Source organism: Wolffia australiana, chromosome 1 (genome assembly GCF_029677425.1).
Source record: "Wolffia australiana isolate 7733 chromosome 1, ASM2967742v1".
Classification (NCBI taxonomy): Eukaryota; Viridiplantae; Streptophyta; class Magnoliopsida; order Alismatales; family Araceae; genus Wolffia; species Wolffia australiana.
The window spans coordinates 25,507,743-25,527,524 of record NC_135835.1 but is presented as its reverse complement, the minus strand read 5'-3'; the positions used below and the strand labels follow the sequence as shown (position 1 = coordinate 25,527,524).

Below are 19,782 nucleotides of genomic sequence, written 5' to 3'. Positions count from 1 at the left end.
ACTCCAGATCGCGTGTGTCACGCTCGAGTGCATTAAAAGCCGTTTCAAGAGCGTGGTCACGGCCGATCAACTTGAAGTTGCAGTTAAAGCAGTTTCCATTATGAACAATGACGTGCAGCGGATCAACCATGTTGTTAAGTATCGTGAGGTTGACGAGCCAAGCCGTAAATATTTGCAAGAGCGCGAGAATCAAGAACTGAGGCCTCTCCGTATAAAAATACAGGGTTAGAGAGAAAGGGGGCTACTAGCCTGCTAGAGAGAGAAAAAAGCCGCTGATTGATGGTGGCATAACATGTTCTGCTTCTCAACTGGATACGGAGAGAGTATATTTTCTGCTTTAGAGACACGCCAAGAACGCAATCGACAGAGAGTAAAAAGATTTGTCGTCCCACAGAGATGGGTATACTAAGCTGTAGGAATTTTCATTGATGATAATTTAAGAAATGATTAAAGGGATTTAAATTGAATAATACACATTGATACGCTTACCTTTTAGAACATACATAATCTATTGTTCCAACAAATCGTTCAAGACATCATATCACAAAAGAAATATTGATATACTGAACGTTTTGATATGGGGAAAACTTGTTTATATTGTTCAGATAAAGGAGAAGAGAAGGAATAGAGAAACTTTCATAAATTGATAAGTAATCAGTATTTTTTATTAAATAGCTCTTTTATTTTTCAAAAACTCTTATTTTGCTCAGATAGTGTAGAAGAGAAGGAAGAGAGAAACTACGACATACTGATAAGTAATTTGTGTTTTTTTAGTAAATGCCATTTTTGTGTTTTAAAAAACTCTTCTTTTGATCAAAAATCACATTCTACGTGATGGATGGTCCAGCTCAATTCGATGTGAATAGAAAGTAGAAGGGTTTTCCGTCTTCATCAAACCATTTTTTTTTCTTTCTTTCCTCTTATTTATCTTACTTTGTAAGATCTAATCTCCACCGAAGGATAAGAAGAGTTATAACGGTAGACAAGGATCCGCGCGACTCGTTTGTGGAAGCAATTTACAAACCCTTCATTAATTGGGAACGATTCTTGATTGTTCTTCATTGATGATTGAAACTTCTCTCGCTCTCCCCTGGTCGAGGTTTGGTTTGGGCAATTTCTTGTCGTCACTACGATTCCAAGAACGAACCTTTCTCGTCTCTAAGATCAACCTGATAAATTTCAGTTTAGAAGAATAAAGAGAAAGATAGCGAGAGAGAGAGAGAGAGAGAAGAGGAGATGGAGAGAGAAAGAGAGATAGGGCTGACGTTTGAGGGCTACATTACCTGCTCAACGGCGTTTATGCTCACGTGTGTAATCTTCCTCATCTCTCGTTCGAACTTCATCGCCGGGGCGGGTTGCTTCAAGAGGTTCTTTACAGTCTGTTACTGCTTCCTCTCACCTTGACAAATCTGCGCTGGCATCTGCTTCTCTTCGCCTCCCCCTACCCTGACACGCCTATGGGTTACTCGCCAGTCTATGATTTATTGTCGCCTTCGGGGCTTCGCATCCCGTCGACACCTCTGCGGAGCTCTAAAGACTCCCCGGAGGTTGCACAGGACCACGGACGACGTCATTCAAGTAACAGCGTCGCAGAGAAGCTCTCTCTCTCTCTCTCTCTTCCTGTGTTCCGTATCTCTCTCTCTACCTTCTTTATATAGCTTCTATCTATCTCTCCCATGCACATACACACACTTTGTCTCCTCTTGTCTGTCTTTCTCTCGCTCGTTGTCTAGATATATGTTATCTATCCTTATATCTCTAAGTACATCTCTATCTCACCTCGCACATTCTCTCTCTCTATCTCTCTCGCTCTCTCTCTCTCGCTCTCTCTCTCTCTCTCTCTCTCTCTCTCTCTCTCTCTCTCTCTCTCTCTCTCTCTCTCTCGATGTTCTTTATCTCGCTCTACCTATCTCTCGATGTTTTTTACATACACACACACTTTGTCTCCATCTGTCTGTCTCTTTCTCTGGCTAGCTCTCTACATATATGTTATCTATCCTTATATCTCTAAGTACATCTCTATACCTCACCTCTCACATTCTCTCATTCTCTCTATCTATCCGTCTATCTATCTATCTATATATATATCTCTCTCTCTCGATGTTCTTTATATCGCTCCATCTGTCTCTCCCATGCACATACACACACATTTTGTCTCCATCTGTCTCTCTCTCTCTCGCCTCTCTATACATATTTGTTATCTCTGGGTACATCTCTCTCGCTCTACATTATTCTTTTTTTTTCTTCTCTCTCTCTCTCTCTCTCTCTCTCTCTGTGGGTAGTGATCTTTATTCTTTTGGGTGTTCGGAGAAGTAAATTTGTATCAAAAAGACTAAAAGAACTAGAAGGCTGAGATAGTCGCAGAATAAAACCTTCTAGAAAGCAAGGATGTGCAAGAGAAAGAGTTCAGAGAGACGGAAATTGAGTGTTGACAAGACTAAGAGTAAAAGCGGCAAAACGGTGGCGTACCAAGGGGAACTGGCCCCCACTCTTCTTTTCTTCTCTTATGCCTTCTTGGAGGACGGGGCCAAAGGTATTTCACTCCTTGAAACTTGTCTATCTGCTTTGGGAATGCATGGTACGACCGGAATGGTATTGACGTCAGTGAAATATTTAATGTTAAATGTGCAGATTTATTTTCATTGATGGCATAGTAGCACTATGAGAGAAACAAAGACACTTGTACCTAGGCTCTGGACACAATGTTTACAATACATAATTTTTATATTTTCTTCATTGTTTTTCTTCGTTGTGCTTTCCAAACACATTGGATGAGCTATGTGTAGGCATGGTCGTTCAGTTTGTTCTGTGCGAATTGTTATCCGAACAGAACAAAATTAAATTCTCACAGATCCGCGTGCGGTTCAGATTGTGTGAATTGTGCAATTTATTTAAGTTTTTTAATAAAATAAAAATCACACTCCATTCTTCCCTCTCCCTAAGACTCTCAGCATCGCGTCGGCCTCTAGTCTCTCTCTGTCTCTAGACACAGTAAAGACTCTCAGCTACCCCATTCCCGTCTCTCTCTGTCTCTCTACACTCTAGTCTCTACTCTAAGCCTGGAGTCTTTACTGTGTCTGTTTCCAGACTCGCTGCTCCGGCGCCGTATTCAGATGAGGAGCGTAGTTTTTTCGGATTTACAAGGTTTTGGTACGTTTTTTTAATTTTTGATTTCAGTTCGTACCTGAATGTAATTTGCAGTCCTTTCTTTCAAACAGGCTGAGATGCTGAAGTACTCAGAAATATGTGAACCTAGATCATATCTCCACATTGCACTGTGAATCCAGAAATTTGGGAACCCAGGATTTGTCCCCTATAAATGCAATGAACTAGAGTCGAAAGAACCAATGGCTTCTTCAGATTGTTTATATATGAGAGGCACATAGAACAATTTTTTTTATCTTGATCAAAGGGAACGCGAGCAAACTCATGATCGACTTCATCATTTGATTCAAGGTCTAGTGGTCAAACATTCACATTCACATCATTTTCAAACTCTTTCCAACTGTAATTTGTGTGCTTTTGAGATGGAAATCATATAACTCTATCTGATCTGACTCATTTTCTTTTCTTGTTCCTGAAATTCAGTCTCCCTCCCTCTGCTTTTGTGTTTAAGTTCTACATAAAGATCAAACAAGCATTTGGTCTTCCCCTTTTATCCAAGCATTGATATAGACAGTATTTTGCGTGGTTTGTGAAGAGGAAGAGCATAAAAATCTATCTAATCCGGCCCATTCTTTCTTCGTTTCCAAATTCTACGGTCTTTATTTAAAATAAGGAGTTCCTTCTTAAAGATCATTAAGCTTTCGTTGTTCCAGCGACCTCAGCATAAATCTTCTAATTTCAATTTCGTTTAAACATTCTTTAGACATGCACATGATTTTTCCATATGTAAAACTTCAATTGATTTCTTCGATTGATTTTTTGTTTTTAGTTTGGCAGTCACTGCGCATGAATTTTAACTTATTTGCTGTAAACCATAAATATGTTATTATAATGCATCGAAAACACAAGATCTGTGAGTGATGAGAATGTATGTTTCCCTCATGGCTGATATTTTCTGTTTGTTTCTCCATGAAATACTGATAAAAACCATCCATTCATAAATCTTCCTGTTCAAATCTAAATTTCTTCCATTATACACGAATTTCCATTTTTGCAAATGTTTGTCCTCCCGTGTACTGTGCAGAGACACGCAATGTGTGTCCTAAAATTTTATTTTATGATTTATTATCAAATTTTAAAACTTCTCTGAATTGGACGGTTCTAGATGGGACAGGACGAATTAGAGATGACCCCTGAAAATGGGACGTGGACGGGAGGAACACCGTACCAAACCATCCTCATCCCGGCAATTTGCTTATACACCTTGGGAGGGATTTTTGTGCAAATTTCAATAACTTGGGGAGAGGGTACAACTGATAGAATAGAGAAGGGCATTTTCACAAATTCTCAATCGTGCACTATATTCGCGTGCAGTAGACACATGACTGGGGTTTTTATGGGAATTCTGATAAATTCTGTTTACAGGAACTTGTGTTATTTGTTTCAATGTGAATGCCATTAAAAAATTGATCCATGTCCAACAAGTTTAAGATTCTGAGGTTTTTCCTTTTATATATAAAGTATAATTGTTTACCTCGTTTTTAATTTTTTTATCATTACTTGTTGTTTCTCCATGATCTGTATTTAAAATGAAAATTTGTAAGTCAATTCACATTAATAATTTTATTGGTTACATGTCATCAACTTGATTGAACTGAAGCAGATGTAGTCTTGGTACTAGTTTTTAGTTCTGTGTAAATAAATATTTATTATCATGAAGACTAATGAGAAAAGGTGGCATCGCTTAATGATACCTGGGCTGCAAATAACCTAGTCTTCTGAAGGCTGAAATGGATAAAATTGGGGCTTCCTTTTGGATATTGGTAGTGGAATTTCAAGGCCAACGATCCCCTGAATACCCAATTTTTATTATAATTTAAGCCATAAATTAGAAATCTACAATTACTTCAATAAGATGAAATCATTGCAAGGAAAAAAGAAGAATCTTCTTTATGGAAAGGACTCCCTGAAAAGATCTGGCGTGCAATGATCAAGAATAAGAGGGATGAGAAAGAAGGAGAGAGCGAGATACCAGAAGTTATTTGATTAATATTTTTAAAATTCTTAAATTATATGATTACACATACGTTCATGTTTATAACTGTACATTAGTTGTAACAATATACATACAATTTTTATCAATCTTTGCCTTATAACCCATTGTAATGGCTAGGTTTGATGGAATCCTAGCTGTATATATGTCGCCTATTTATAGTGTAATCATGACCTTCTATAGTTGCTCCCATCCATCTTTAAACTTAGATTTGATCCGAGGCGCTAATTCTCTTAGCGAGTTTAGGGTATATGTCACATTATAAATAGATGTTTGAAATTAAAATCCTATTGTTCCTCATTGCTGCTGACTTGGAGGTGAGTTGTTGAATCCTCTTTCTAATGCTCCCCTATCAATCATAGTAGTGGGGGAGAGAAGTTGAGCTTGTTCTTTGGTAAATTGAAGCACATTTTGAGCACAAGCTTTGTGAGTGCTTCAGCGAGCAGTCCTTTCCATGATATGAACTGAATTGGCAGAGATTTAGCTACAACCTACACTTAAATGAAGTGAAAGTTGATTTCTATGTGCAAAATTGGATTTGCGGCCAAGAATGTGGCACCTATTGATGGAAATATATGTGGCCGGCAAGCCAATCACACATTTCACATCTTGTCCCATGTTCATTAATAGAACATATTCATTATAGTGCACGTGTGATGCTCATAATGAAGTCCATGAATACATGATCATACTTAGAGAATTATGATGAGATCCTGATACGGAGATCACTAGTCTTTAAGGATGTGGTCTAAACATTCCTATTCGAATGATACGCGAGAAGGACATCGAAGTATCTAGATAGAATAGTATTATCTAGCCTCACTAGTATGATGAGTATGGTCGGTCCCATAGCCATTACTGTGGAGACACTAAGGATAGATAGTGGGTGCTTTTTAGTGAAAATAGTTCACTGAATTGATCCGTCTAAATATGTTCATAATCCCTGAATGGTATTATACCGAAGTGTCAATCAGGTTGATTCACGTCAAGGTTGTGTATGTGGTCCTTAAACCAGAGACACCAAATACGTCTTATGGACAGACGGTTATACTTTGACTATGTCCAATGAGTCTCTAATCATGGGATTCTAAACGGTCTTAGTTCAGGTATGTCAAGAAGTTCACGTAGAAATTTGAGTGGAAAGATGGGATCGATCACCCTTAGTATAAAAGTGACAGCTCAAGGAAGGCGATCCGATGAAGTCCTAGGCCAAGGCAGTGAAATATGGGAAAAGAGTTCTCCAACGATTTCCGAATGCATTAGTACTAACTCAAATGACTAATTAGGGTTTGACAGTTGACCATACCCTAAGTCTTCCAAGGAGCGTCAAGTGGATGAGGGACTATGCATACATAGTAACCAATGATGAACAGGTTCCGTGAAGTGAGTCGATAAACACTCCTTTGTATCTTCTAGAACACGAGGTGTAGCGTGGCACCCCACGTGTTGGAGATTCGACCTATCGATACGGTTAAATTGATTAGACATTAATCAATCTATATGATGATATAGTTAATTAATATGGAAGGCCAATAAAGCTTCTTGAGCCTCTGGAGTCATTAACTATACTGATACATGGGCCTAGAGGGTCACATGCAAATGCTCTTTTGGACATTGGAAGATATACTTAAGTGCTGGGGTTTTATGAAAAATACCCACTTAGTATAAATAGGGGAAGGCCCTAAACGAGATTCACCCAGGGCCAGAATTGTTTAGGGCCCTTCCCCTTCTTCTCCCATCTCCCCACACCCCTCTCCAATCCCGAGGCGATTGGGACAACGAAACGACGACGACAGAGAAAGAACGGGGCTCGTCAAGGGGAAGGAGGAAATCCAATATGCCAATGATCACGTGGATAAATCTAGAGGCTGCACATTTGAGTAGCTCGACTCGGCTCACTTCATGATCCATGAAATCACAGATGCAGTCCGTGTAAGGGTACTTTATTATATGGCTTTAGTTCGATTTCGTTCAAGTCTTCCACTGTGGAATATTTTGTCTTATTCATCCATATTAAGGCCTCTAGAACCCAACACCTATGTTGTCACATCACAGGATTAGAGTTAAGGAAAGGTGAACTTGGATATCTTTCAAGAGAGATTGAATCTATTACTCTTGAGCAGCTGTATTTGGGAATGCTTTGTGTTTGGCTTCGGTGCTTGATTTGGTGACTATTGGCTGCATCTTGGAGAACCAGATGATCATGTGGATCACGTGCTATTCAGATTTGAAAGCTCATGTAGATCACATGCTACATTGATCCCAATCTGCATCATTAAATGCTTTGACAGTGAGATCCAATTTGTTATGAATTAGTAGTACATAGAGAACGGTTCACTTTAGGCAATGGAGAAAGTATTTTAAAGCTTTTAAATCTCCCAAAACTAGGGAAATGCATCTTTTGACACACTTTATTAACCTCAAAGGCTGTATGGTGATGTTCAGGTAAGGCATTGGAGAGATCCTGCAACCTTCATATACTCAGTATGCTCAAGTGAGTCACATGTACATGTTGATATTATTGACAAAGCACAACGAGGGATGAAAGCTTATTATGCTCCATTTTTTGAATTGAGATAAAAAAATATGAAAGATGTATTTGGCTTGGGATAAACATATCCTTTATCATGCTTGATAAATTCAATTGCTGGAAAATTATTAGTAGATCCATGATCTTTAATTACAAATTCAAAATTCAAATGGGCTAGTAGAAAGGTGATTTCTAAAGAGGAAGGATCAAAATAACATTCGTCCACATATATCAAAATAAATATGGGATAGTCAGACAAAGATTCATACAATAAAGAGGTGTGAGTTTTTGTATTGATAAACTAAGAATGAGAAAAAATATATTCAACCTTGTAAACTATGCTCTTGGTGACTGCTTAAGGCTGTACATGATTAGGATACATGATTTGAACAGTTTGTGTTTTTAAACGCAAGTGTTTGTTCCATATATACTTTCATTGAGATACCCATGCAATAATGCATTTGACACATCCAATTAATGGATATTACAGTTATTTCTATTGACATCAATAATCTTATTGTGTTGTGTTTAATGACTGGCCTGATTTTTCTTTGAGGTTGAAGCCTTCTTGCTAATTAAAGCCCATTGCATCCAGTCTGGGTTTATAATTTCAACTTCAAAATTGGGTTTTTGTTTTAATCTACAAAACCAATTGCATCCAATAATATGAAAATTTGCATTTTCCAGAACCAGATCCCATGTTTCGTTATGCAATAAGGCATGAGAATCAGAAGTCATGGCATGCACCCAATAATTAGTTATGAACACAGTAGTTAATGATGTAAGTTCTTCAAGTTCTTCTTTGTTGACTATGTTGGTAGTTAAGTTGCATGGAAGAGGGTTCTTAACAACAGAGTATTATAATATCTTGGGTTTTGGCTGCCTTGATATTTTTAGATTTAGATTTACACCCTGTTCTACGAAAATATCTCAAAGATTTTGAGTTTTAAATCCATTGCATGGTTGCAGAGCATTATATCAGATTATTATTGATTTTTGGGATTAAATACAATAATATTTTGAGATATTTTAGATATGGGAATCTTCTCATGTAAAGGACCTTGATCAGGTAGCACTAAAGAAAAATTTGAGACATCTAGTGTATTTTTCACATGATCGTGAGTTACTAATGAATCATGGTTTAACTGAAGTGAGATTACTGGTGCTGAGTTAACAGTTTAAACATTAGCTTTACTCCTTTAAGCAGCATGGAAATATCCAACGAGTTTTTCGTCAGATGTTTTAGACATAGAGTATATAGGAAAAGATTTCTCAAAGAAAATTACAAGGCATGAGACAAAGAACTTACCTGTGAGTAGTGAGAGACATCAATAGCCATTATGTAGAGGACTTTACCCAAAGAATACTCATTTTTTCTAAATTTGTCTCTAGTTTATGATTTTTGTATGGTCTCAGAAATAGATAACAATTTCAGCTGAACGTCTTGAGAAAATAATTCTTAAATTCACACTTGAATAGAACTTTGTAGGGTGACTTATTACTCATAGTTGGGCTTGTTAATCTGTCGATGGTATAAGCTGCAATTATAACTACTACATCTTAAAAGTGCTTAGGTATTTTTTCATTATGAGGAAGAGTAACTGCATTCTCAACCAGATGTACCTGTTTTATTTCGGCATTTATATTTTGTTTTGGTGTGTGCGGACAAGAGACTCGGTGAATGAAGCAATGATATTTGAGATGTGTGTGGATATATTGATAATATACACCCCAATCAGACGGTAGATATTTATACTGGAGGAAAATTGGTTTTCCAATTGTTTCTGGAAATATATGAATGTTTTTAGTAAATCACTTTTCTTCTTTATGGTATAAAGACATGAGTATTTCCTAAAGCCATCTAAAAAATCAACATAGTAGTAACATCCTGAATGTGATAGAATTAGTGATGACCCACACAAATATGAGAGGACAATTTTTAAGTAGTGATGAGAACAATGTTGAGCAGAAGAGAAAGGTAGTCTATGTGTTTTCATAATTTTGCACGAAACACAGACAAAATAGCTTTGAAGATGTAGAGTAACAAGGCCAAACTTTTGGATGTTGTTTTTCAAAGTTTGAAATTGTGGGTAACCAAGCTTTAATGACACATCCTTGAATAGGTGGTTTGTCCAACATATGCTTATTTGGTGGAGGGGGATACCAGTAGTATAATGCATTTCTAGTTGTTACTTGGTGGAGAATTTGGTTGGCTAATTTGTCCTTTGCAAGAAAATGGGAAGCATGAAAGTTAACACATGCGTGATTATCAGATGTTAGTTTATTTATGGAGAACAATTTTTTTAATTTCAGGAACATGTAAAACATTTTCAAGAGAAATGACATTATCTCCTTGGGTAATTTTGGATGAAGCAATATCCAAGATATTAAAAATTCTTCCATTACACATTTGAAGATGGTCGTTATATTGGTAGATTTATTGTATCATGTTATGATCAGCTATGATTTGGTACGAGGTTCTACCATCTTGATAAAATCCTTGGGTGTTCTAGGGATCATGCCTGAGGTATGATGATGGTTCTACCTTGTGAATGAGGTTGTGAACCCTTAGCGCTTTGAGAGAATTTGATGAGATATTGACATTCACTTGCCAAATGTCCGAAGTGGTAGCAAAGCTGATAATGGGGCTGGGAGTATTGATTTATTCCTTTACCTCATTTGTGACTGTGACTTTTGGGGTAACTGATATGGTAGTAGCCTCTTTTGGGGTAAAAAATCATTAGAAGTGGGAGTCGATGCATGTGTTTTGTGCAGTGTTGGCCATCAGATGGACTCCGTTTCCACTCTCCTTTTGATGATGCATCAAATATGTGTAATGAGCCATTAGATTTGGAACGATTTGCTCAAAACTCATACGACCAATAATTGATTTTTTATTATCACTAATTGAGAGTATTATGTGCCAAATTCCCTTAGGAGGGTAGACATAATGGAAGTTTCACTTGATGTCCAACATCCTCTGGAGCCTCTACAATGGATCTGAAGTGTTTATGTACTCATATGTAGTCATTGTACCTTTGTGCATGTTGTAGAATTGTACGTGTGATTTCATAATTCTTGATTGATTTATGTTGGCAAAGGTGCTTTCCATATTTTCCCTAGCTTCGCTAAAGGATCTTGCTTTGGTGACGTAAGGCAGATATGGTTGAATGGAGGAAACCAAGGACTTACTGGCTGATCCCCAACCCACTCTCGAACTCAGGGCTATCCGCCATATTTCCCTATTGATATGTAATTGAAATAGGTGATATTCCCTCTATAAACTTGTTTAGATCATATCCATTAAGAAGTGGTAGGATGATGCTCTCTCAAGACTGATAGTTGTTGGAGTTTGGCTTCATTGAGACCTTCATTGATAGCAGAATTACAACTATTATTTACCCAATGGTAGCCATGCTCATCATGCTGGAAGGGCTGGCAATGACGGCGGCGAGCTTTCCTTTGGCCATATCAGCCATAGGTTGGCTTTATACCATGAAAAGATCTTGTGCGCAGCGATCAAGAACAATAATAAGAAGAGAGAGATGAGGAGATAGAAGGATAGAGAGATGCTAGCAAATTAGATGATTACATATATGTTCATATTTATAAGACTGAATATTTGTTGTTGTATTTGAAAAATATATTTTTTAATCCTTGGCATTATTACAGATTGTAATGGCTAGATCTGAATGAATCCTAGCTGTCTATATGTTGCCTATCTGTGGTATAATCCGGTCCTCCTACATTTTATCCTAGCTGTTTATGCTCTTAGCCTATTAGAATACATGTCATATCATTACTACATGTTCTTTAATTAAAATCATATTGTTCCGTATTGGTGTTGACTTGGGGCCAAGTTACTGACTCTTCATCTTCCATACTCTCCACTTTTAAATCTATGTTTGTCTTTTTCTCACACATATTCTGCATCAATTCAGCTGTGGCTATTCGTGACTTTGAATTTTTACGTTTGACTTTGAATTTTGAATATTTTTTTTGACTTGGAGAATGTCACAGGGTGTAAAATTCGTGGTATTATGACTTATAAATATCCAACGTTATGCCTCTTATCAAATGGATACCTTTATTTATTCAGGTTTAGGCTTCCTCTTACACCATAGAAAAATTCCAAAAATTCAAGTTCCAATCTTGATGTTTCCTGATTAATTCAACATCCTTAGTTAAAATTTCTACGTTTCTGGTGTCTCAAAAGTATATGTACGATTATGGGTTATTATTTCACCCTCAAACTGATTTCACAACTAGAAATATGAAGAAAACTTATATGATAGAAAATAACTATATTAATGAAATTTATAAATAGCCCATATTACTAATGAGGAATTCGTCGAGGACAACATTATGTTTTTTAAATTTCTATTTGAAGCTTGATGAAAATTTTAAAATATTAAAGTAAATCTTTTCATACACTAAACATATATTTTGCATATTATCTTACAAGTGAATATTATTATCCAACTCCATCTAATTACTTATTTCTCAAAAAAGTACAAGTATTTATTCATCACAACCTTCTATCTTAGAAAGCAGAATTTTTATGAGGGAAGAGATGCATGAAGAAGAACAAATGGAGAATATAAAATTTTCCCATTTTTTAATTTTATGCACTTAATTTTTTGTTCAACTTTTGATGATTCATGTCATTATTATATAGAAATTATAACCATTTCATGATTTCTTAGTGATAGATCTGAAATTTTAAGCATTATATTTTTATGAGAATAGGATAAGACAAAGGAAAATATAATAATTATACTAAAAATAATATTTTGAATGATTATTATACTTATGGAATTATTAAAATTTTGAAGTATATTTGATTTATGATATAACATTTTATTCTAATTCCATCCTAATTTAACGTTGTAATACATTTACTCTTGAAAAACCCATTTTTTAATATTTTAATTCCATCCCATTCTCTCTTGAAAATTTTATTTTATATAATTTAAGTTTCTTGATTTTCCATTTATGTCACACTTTCAAAAAGTTTAAAAGAGGGTTCAAATTAAGATTTACATAAATATTAAAAGTGGGTCAAATTAAAAATTAAAAGTTGTCAAATATCAGCAACTTCCATGCAGGATGGCTTTTTATATACTCAGTCAATTATGTGGACTTGTCAGTTCAATAAATTTCCTATGCCCAAGTATTGTTTTCATTATCATTATCGCATATAGTAGACAAATAAAAATATAAATAATGAAATCAATAGTGGATTATAGTCACTTTCAATCTTCCAAGTTTTCTGATTTATGGCTTAACCAATTTGATCTATATTTTTGTCAAAATTTTCACACCTTAAAAAAATAGATTGGAAGTAACTCTTAAAGATTATAAAAGTACTAAAATTTTAATGAAGTGTAATTATCGGCAACATGTTCATATAGTCCTTACAAATCAAGTATGTTGTTCTGATTAAGGTGGATTCAAACATGCCTGAAACTTTAATAGATCTGGATGATTCTCTAGGATCTTTTAAAACATATGATACGACTTTTTTCCATTTAATATTTTCTCATGTCTTAGGATATGAAATCAAATGATGAGCACATTCAAAAAACATTTCCATGAAGTATGTTCCAACATGAACGTAAATGCACACATATATAATGTATATATATATACTAGGATAAACACAACCACAAAGGGAATATTCATAAGGTTCTAAATGTTGACATCTTTCCCACTTGGAATACACCTGTTATTTTCTTCAAGTGAAGTAAGTTATTGTGATTTAAAATTTAACCTATATTATTGAAAAAATATTGATTTAATTAAAAATACCATTAATATGGCATGGCTTATGAACATTAATATCATATCAAGATGATATGATATCTTGAATTCCGAACCTATTGTGATAAATATATGATCCAACAGTTTTCAAGGCCATTTATGCATATAATATTAAAACTCTACCACGACATAATAAATCCTTTTATTTTGAAAAAATGAAGTATTACAATAATTCAATCCACACCATAGATGCTTTACTAGATTTCTTATGAATAGTTAATGAAAATATCATAATGAAAAATAAATACAGTGACATTTAAGTGAGGAAAATATATTTTTAGCAAACTGATAACAGGTTATTGTATGCACATATTGATGGCGCACGCCATCAAGGATCATCGACGACGCCATCCGCGCCGCCCACCACCGTCATCGAAGACAGGGTGAAGATGCTCGTTACCGCCTTTTGATTTTCTTCATTTCTTACTCGTTAGTGTTTCTTGGTATTAATCATTTTGTTTTCGCCACACTGCGACACGTCCTGTGTCCACGTTTTGTTCTCTTCGAGGATGGGTCCTTAGTCATTTTGGACCCCATCCCTTCTCTTTTTTTCTTTTCTTTTATGTTTGTAATTTTCCTTTTCTTCTTGTACTGGGGGCCCATTATATAAGGGCCCCATAATGGACCAGATTCCCCTTTGTTGACCCACTAAGGGGCCCATTTAACCTCTTCCCCTTTATAAGGGAAGAGGGGGGCCACCCTAGGTCCTTAGACCAGGAGAAATCGAAGAAGAGGTTGTCATTTTTTTTTATGGTCTCATCTCCCCCTTGCAGGAAAGGAAGAACAAGAGGAGAAGAGGGGAAGGGCGAGTGGAGGTAACGAGTCGCACTTGAAGGTCTGGGGAGGTTTCCATCTTCCCCAGTCACTTGCCGTGATTGCTCTGGCGAGGAGTCTCAACGCCCATCCATAGCGCTCACCGTTGACCACAGCTTGTGTGTGTGACGTAGAGAATCCTCGTCGGGTGCTTCCTATCAATCAAGAGGCTCAGAGAGTCGCACCCCGAGGTCCAGCACCCTTAAGGGATCCACCAACAACCGGGATTCCCCATCTGGTCGCCTGGTGCGTTCCACGACATTGACCCGGCCGTTCAACGACGCTCACTGGTGCACTGGTCCCCTATACTGCCCGCGCTGATGGGTTGGTCGGCCCGCCGGAACCCAGGATGACCATACTCATCCAATCAGCATAGGGCACTCCAGGCATGGGAATTGAACCCTAGGGCCTTAGCGCTTCAGCGTGAGAGACTCGTGATCGGGATTCCTCCTTGGTTGTCTGTCACTCTCTCTGAACGCAGGACTCGTCGCTCGACGCCGCTCCTGGGCGTGCCGTCATCCCTTGACTCGGCTTGTCGGGGCCGCCTGGGTGCTCGACACCTGCTTGATGAAAGCTCCAACATCCCTCTGGCACCCAATTGGTTGTGCTCTACGTCGCAAATCCATGTTCCCTTGCACTTTGGGGCCCAGATTCTGAGATCCTCCTTGCTGATTGGGTCGGCAAGGCCGCGAACGCCTACAGTCGCAACTGCCGTCACTGTGCATCGTGGACGCATCTCCACCAACTTAGAGTACGCTACTACCGACAAATTCTGACCGCACCAGACTCAACCCAAGGTTGTGCCTGCCAAGCTTGGTTCGTTGTCCGAGCACGTAGCCATTGCTCGCCCTTGCTCTCTTCCCTCAACTGCTCCTGCGCCGATGCTAGTTGAGCCACCATTGCTCTCCGGCGTCTCTTCATCACACCCGTTCCAAGCGCCACGATCGTCGACGACACCCTACACGACGAGCCACATGCCGTCCTCTCGCGTCGCTCGTGTGATTATCCTTTGCAGTATAGTTTCATCTTGACTCCACCGCGCTCAGGCTAGGTAGGTGAGCGAGGTAATTGAGAGATATTACGATACAATTGAGCATCTTACTGGTACGGGCGAGTCCGTCCATTATTTGCCAGCCCTACGGATTGATTTTGTTCAACCGTAGACGTCCTCTTCACTCTGATGAAATTTGAGAGGCCACCATCACCGTCACTCGGTGACCTCGTCACAGCTTGGAGCTCGGTGCCTCCCTCGAGTTAGAGCCTGCACGTACAACACTTAGGACGCATCTTGCATTGCATCGTAGTTACATCAACCTGTTAGGGTTTATCCGTCAAACAATGACACCTTCGATGTTCGATACCACTATCCACTACCTATTATCGATACCGAGCCATCATACTCGGTGCTGACCGAACGACGTCCTCGACGACGTCTGGTATCACATATAATGTTTTTTCCTTAAAAAATACTCAATTCTTGGTCATGCCACATTCTATTGGATTCTTATCCTCGCTTTGGCATGTATAATACTAAAAGCAAATCAAAGCATCATAAATTATTTCGAAATAGATTAGTTGATTAGGAGATTTAAATAAAAGCATTGATGATGTCGGACGTCGTCTGGTCGGCACGGAGCACGATGGCTTGATGCCGATAAAGGATGATGGTATCGAACGTTAACGCTGTCATTGTCCGACGGGTTAACCCGAAAGGGTCAATGTAACTATGATGCAATAAATGAGTTTCCTACATGTCGTACATGCAGGCTCCGACTCGAGGGAGGTGCCAAGCTCCTAGCTTGGGTGGGTCACCGAGTGATGCGATGATGGCCTTTCGAACCTCGTCGGGGCGACGAAGTCGTCTACGGCCGAATGGATTCAATCCATAGGGCTCGCACATAACGAACGGTCTCGTCCGTACCGAGAAGACACTCAAAATCATTCGTAGTTTTCCCTCAATTTTCCTCTCTCACCTACCTAGCCGGAGCGTGGTGGAGTCGAGACGAAAATATAGTACAAAAGGTAAATAAACGAGCGACGGGAGAGGACGGCGTACCTCGTCCGTGTGGCTTGCGATGCAGAGTTTCATCGATGTCTGCGGTGATTCAAAGCGGGTGGAGCGAAGAGACGCCAGAGGGCTCACGGCGGCTCGACAAGAAAGGGTGATGCTGGAGCTATAATTAAAGGTCGAAGGAAGGAGCGAGAGCCAATGGGCAAAGACTGGGTAGCTCAAGCGTTCGACCAAACTTTGCTAGCACGTCCCGAAAGGGGAGCGCCGTAAGACAAGGTGGTAGGAGCGAGCGGCAGTGCAAAATGTCAGAGATCCCAACACACAGATCTACTGGTACGGGAGTCGATACGATCCGGACGGCCACTTGACCAAGCAGGTGGAGTGCACTGACGGGCATCCCTGATCGCAATGATCTGCTCGTGAGTAGCCAATATCTGGCCAGCTACCAGTGATTCTTTAGTGCCTCGGAAGGGAGAATTCCGTGCGTAGGATGGATCGACATAGTCGTGGGATGTCCAGGTGAGCGAGAATAACGCCTTCAAAAGTCCCTTCTTCGTGGCCGCAGGGGTGCAGAAGAACTCCAAGGAACGATCGCCTTCGAAAGGAATTTGTGGAATTTGAGGATACGGCAACCAAGTTTTGTGTGTTGAATTCCGGCGCCTGAGCTTGCTACACAATTGAACGCTCGGCGAGAAAATCAGCAAGGGGGTCGAAATCAGCTCGCCTCGGTGATGAATCACTGAGCAGAATCCAGGGGGCTGGCGAGGACAAACTCAAGTCCCGTAAATCCCAAGTATACCCGATGGACGATCGACGGACGTGAAATTTCCGCGCGTCTGCCGGCGATACACGAGTACGAGATCCGCTTAGGAAGACACACGCCCTCCCTCTTCTTCTTCTCCACGATCCTTCGATTTCCCCTTCAGCTTGCTCTCCTTCCTTCCTCCCGATTTCCTTCTTCGATCGACAGTGGAGACCAAGAGATTTCAATGATAATACTTCAATTTTAGAAAAATCCTGGTCTAAGAGATTATGGCGCCCCCCTTTTCCCTTTATAAAGGGGGAAGAGGTCAATAGGCCCTCTTAAGTCGGTCAACAGGAAAAAGGGGTCATATAAGGGCCCCCTATTACAATTAGAGTGAAATTGGAATGTAAGAAGGAAGAAAAGGAGAGCAAAACAACAAGCACAAGGGAGGGGGTTCCAAATTGGCTAAGAATCCCTCCCGTGATGACGACGAAGGACGTAGTGACACGTCGCTGACGCGACAAAAATACAATGACGAGATGAGAAAAAAAAATGCGAAAAAGAATGACGAATAAAAAAACAAAATGCAGTATCCGAGCAATTTCACCCGATCTTCGACGACGGTGTCTGGCGGCGCAGATGATGTTGTCGGCGATCCTTGATGGCCTGCGCCATCAATTGATATCAAGGAATACTTTGTTATCGTAAAGGCATTATAAATTTTGCCATAAATAACCCTACTAATATGTTTCATAAAAATTTTTGATGAAATATTGGAATATTTATGATTTTTTAATAAAATACTGATATGATCCTGCACGACCTCTGAAAACAACTAGATGATTTATTATAAAGATATTTATTTTAAAATTAAACTTTTATTTTTTACCTCTTTTCATTATTGCTAACTTTTTTGTATTATACCCGCTTCCACAATGAAAGGAGACATTCCCCAGATTATGGAAATATTCTTTTGTGCATTTCGCTAAATTTTAGCTACGTACATATGAGTCAATTTGTGACCTAAAACTGAAATTCATCCATATATATTTGTAGACACTTACCTAGTAACTCAGAATATTTTACCCAAACATTCTAAAAATGTCTATGTAAATTTTTTAATCTATCAAAATTATGATTTAGAACCCAAATTCATGTGGTCTTTAACCCAAACTTGTGTTAAATATAAAATGGACTCTAAAAATTTTCCTTTATGCATATTATATTATATTTATTTTTGGAAATGTATGGCAATATTTCTGCCTCATAGAAACTATATTTCATAACTTCAGACTTTCCAACTAGTATCTTCTATGGTTGGTACTTCTTCATATTTTTTTATTAAATCTGTAATATTTTTTTATAAAAAATTACACAAGTATATTATCCTTGAAGCATTTTGATACATATACTTTTTCATGTGTATTTAATATGGGGTTTGAATCTATATTAATCTCATTTCTATGATCGAAAAATTCATTTTAAAATTATCTGTCCAAAAATATGCCATATAATGACTAGTATTTGAACTTCAATAAAACATTTGAGCTTATTCTTGTTTTAAATAGGTTTATATGAAATGATAACCTAAAAGTATCACCAATGCCTTCAGGTTAATTTTTAACTTAATCAAAAAAATATAAAATTATCGATTGTCAATGTTATTCAGAATATTTAGTTCTATTTCCATTTAATCCTACCGCTATTTAAAAATTCACAAAATGAGATAGATAAAATTCTGTTTTACCTAATTTTGACTAAATCAAACCCTTATCCCAGCCAGGTGTAGCTTTAGCATTCATGAAGTAGGATCTTCCAGAAACAGTTTGAGTTTCGCTCAGGTTAAGATTATGGTAGCATTCATTTTATATATTGTATTATGGGATTTTTCAATCTTATAAAATAAACTGGAAAATTGGAGTTTCCAATCTTAAGATTATTATCCACTAATATCCCAAATTTCTGCACATCATAAATCCTTAACATTTTATCGTTGATTATCAATCATTGTACCTTATTTAAAATCTTCTAACTTAACTAATTTAATAAGACTTTATTCCTCAGTTATTCTCAAGGTTTCTTTTCTACATTCTATTGGATCTCAATGTCTCTAAATACACAACAATGGTACACTAAAGAATGGAAGAATAGATCATGTTTATATATGAAGTATGTAACATTTGAAACAATACGTAATAACGCATCATAATTGAATCATAAATCATGTTTATATATGAAGTATGTAACATTTGAAACAATACGTAATAACGCATCATAATTGAATCATAAATTAACTATGATACATTATATTTTCACTTTGATAGGATTGGCCCAAAATTTCAGAATTTCACGTCAGCACATTAACTTGACTCAATTCATATGAAGTATTTCTTAAATCATATTTCTTAAATCATGTTTATATATGAAGTATATAACATTTGAAACAATATGTAATAACGCATCATAATTGAATCATAAATTAACTATGATACATTATATCTTCACTTTGATAGGATTGGCCCAAATTTTCAGAATTTCACATCAGCACACTAATTTGACTCAATTCAAACTTACTGTATATATATTCTATAATTCAATTTGCAAACTTCTTAAAATCTTACAATCAAACTTGGTTATATTTCTTCTTCAGGTTTTTATGTGTATAAAGCGCACATAATTTTTATTAAAATATATCGAGCCAC

General features: G+C 37.7%; 1 long non-coding RNA gene across 2 annotated transcripts; it reads left to right on the top strand.

Moving 5' to 3' along the window:
- The first annotated feature begins 2,805 nt into the window (after positions 1–2,805).
- Positions 2,806–4,581, top strand: LOC144716839 (uncharacterized). Of its 2 annotated transcripts, XR_013585008.1 has the most exons (3): positions 2,806–3,150; positions 3,219–3,456; positions 4,271–4,581. It is a non-coding gene; the product is annotated as an uncharacterized LOC144716839 (long non-coding RNA). The 2 variants fall into 2 exon arrangements; XR_013585007.1 differs by lacking the exon at positions 4,271–4,581 and having other exon boundaries at positions 3,219–3,549.
- Positions 4,582–19,782: the final 15,201 nt, after the last annotated feature.